Source organism: Cynara cardunculus (assembly GCF_001531365.2).
Source record: "Cynara cardunculus var. scolymus isolate 2C chromosome LG 12, CcrdV1, whole genome shotgun sequence".
Lineage (NCBI taxonomy): Eukaryota > Viridiplantae > Streptophyta > Magnoliopsida > Asterales > Asteraceae > Cynara > Cynara cardunculus.
In genome coordinates this window covers 12,498,484-12,501,364 of record NC_037539.1, presented here as the reverse complement: position 1 = coordinate 12,501,364, position 2,881 = coordinate 12,498,484, and the positions used below count along the sequence as shown (strand labels likewise).

Below are 2,881 nucleotides of genomic sequence, written 5' to 3'. Positions count from 1 at the left end.
ATTGTATGCAATAAGGTTCCAGAAAATGTTAAAAACGTTTGTTTTGTAATAATCGATTAATAAAAATATAATTTAATTATTTTTATAATTTTTTATAAATTATTTATGAATAATGGAATCTAATTCCATTCCAAATCCAACAAATCAAACACACCAATGATTTTAAATTCATTCCAATCCAAATCCCTTCAAATCTAAATCCCTCCATGAAATCTAAATCCCTAAAAAACAATCATGTAAACCAGACGGACCTTTATGGTGCCTTTGGTTTGCATGATTGTTTTTGAAGGATTTGGATTTTATGGAGGAATTTGGATTTGGATTTGGAGAGATTTGGATTGGATTTAAAATCCTTTGTTACGTTTGGTTTTTTAGGATTTGAAATCCAATCATTTATAAATTATGTATGATTTAAATTCTTTTTTGTAATTATTTTATTTGTTAAATAAAAAAACATGCAAACTTTATTAAACCCTTTTCAAGATCTATTGACCGTACAAATGTAGGGATTTTGATCCAGCTGCTCCCGTTGAAATTGCATCAAAATAAAGGGATAAATTCAACCCAACTTTGTTTGCATAGATATCACCCTCGATTAATCCCACCATTGTTGAAGCAATCTTGATTTGATTCGCTAATTTTGCGAATTGCCTTTTGCCTGGACCATCATGTAGTTAATTTTCCCCAAAAGGGCGAAAATCGGATTAAGTTGTTCCATGGTAGATTCGTCACCGCGGGCGAAAATTAATAGCGCGGGCACCATGGTCTCTGCCGGAAACTGGAGTGTCGATTAAGAAACATGACTTTCCAACAACGAAATTGGCGATTTCGACGGCTAATGAGGGTTCAAAAGTGGTTATATCGACGAGGATTCCATTAGGTGAGAGACCAGAGAGGGCGCTAGAGATTGGGTGGAGGAGGACATGGCAAACGTCGGAGGGGTAGCCGATGCTAGAGAAAACGATGTCTGATTGGGAAGCGACAACGTGATGAGAGGAAGCCTAATTTGCTCTAAGAAGGGATTGTGCTTTGGATTGGATATGAGTGAAGACGGTGAGAGTATAGCCTGCTTTGATTAGGTGAGAGCACATAGATTGGCCCATGACACCGATGTTGATCCATCCAAGATGGGTGTTTGAAAGAGTAATGGTTTCGGCGGTGGTGGCCATGGTGCAGCGGAAGCGGGTGATGGTTTTGGGTAAGCATGATTTTAATCCATTGAATGAAGAAAAATGTCCCTTCTATGGTTTTTTTAGATTCATGTATGCATCGGATTTTTTTTAAAATTTGAATAGTTGCATTGATTTTTATATTATTGATTTACGACAAAATTTTGCATCCCGTTGTATCACACAGACATAACTTGTAATGCATGATGTACTCCATTTACACCAAACCATGGCTTGAGTTGTAGGACACATATGCACATCTTATATATATATATATATATATATATATATATATATATGTGTGTGTGTGTGTATTGAAACAAGTTCTTTTGTTAACCCAATAATTAGTGTTCACTTTGTGAACCAATCTTGGTCCTTGATTCTTAAAATCTATGGATGAGATCAGTTGTGACATATTAGTAGTTAATTAAAAAAATGAATGATACCCAAACATAGGTGAACATGGAAATTTTTGTGAGAGATGTCCAAATCGGTACAAATCGATAATTAATTACATCGGTAAAAATCGGTAATTTTTCATTTCTTTTATAGTTCGTAGACTCATCCATGTTGCATTATGAACACTTATGAATACATATGAACATATATATAAAAGTTATTAACTAATCTTAGTTCGTAACTTTCACATATGAACATACGGAAACAATTATGAACACTTATTTGCACCTATTAAAATTTATGAACACTAAATTAATTGGCTTTCACATATGAACACAATAATATATGATCAAATTGTTTCGCTTGTGAACACATATTGACCGAATGTTAGATGTATATAAATATTGTTTTATGAACACATTGGAACACATGTGAACACAATACTTCCTAATCATAAGATCTTCAATCTTCTTGTATTGTGATATACCGTCTTCACCCATATTTGTATATCTCGATTATGAATATTTATCTATCAAACACTCCTCCACCGCTATTATGGTTCAATAAATCAACCCCAGTTGTTTGATTTGAAGATTGATGTCGATTACATATATGTTGAAAATAGAATATTCTAGTTTCATATCATATTAAAATTACAAGTCATCTATAATTTGGAAAAAAATAAACATATCATTTTAGCTATAATAATGTGATTGATGTTTTTGTAACCGCCCATTAATGAATGTGAAGTTAAGACAAAAATAGAAGACTACCATTGTGTCCTCAATATTAATTGTATGGTGATAGAAGAACCTAATCTAACAAAAACATGTGATTGGTTTAAATGGTTTGTATAGTTAATACATTTTTCATAGTTAACAAATTATCTTAGCTCGCGCGCTCTCTCTCTCTCTCTCTCTCTCTCTCTCTCTCTATATATATATATATATATATATATTAAATTCTCTTTGTTAAAAAGAAATCGTGAGTATATCTATCTATACATGCTCTCTTACAAGTTTATGGTTAAATACCATTTATTGTTTTACTTTGATTGATAAAAATACCGACTTTTTTAGAATGCGTTTAATTACTTTGATGTTTTAGATTGAAAAAAACAAGACATGTATTTTTTTTTTGCTGAAACGAGAGAACTTGGGAAATCATGTGAAGGAGTCATAAAGTACAACCTTGATGTACCCTAGTGATGGCCAAAAATCGGTCCTGGGCCGGTCCCAATCGGGCCTGATCTACCTGGTAATCGGTCCTACTGTAACCGATCCCGGTCCCAATCGGGCCTGATCTACCTGGTA

At 33.3% G+C, this 2,881-nt stretch overlaps 1 pseudogene; it reads right to left on the bottom strand.

The window, feature by feature from the left end:
* Positions 1-467: 467 nt before the first annotated feature.
* LOC112523705 lies at positions 468-1,169 on the bottom strand (annotated as a pseudogene).
* Between the last annotated feature and the right edge of the window lie 1,712 nt (positions 1,170-2,881).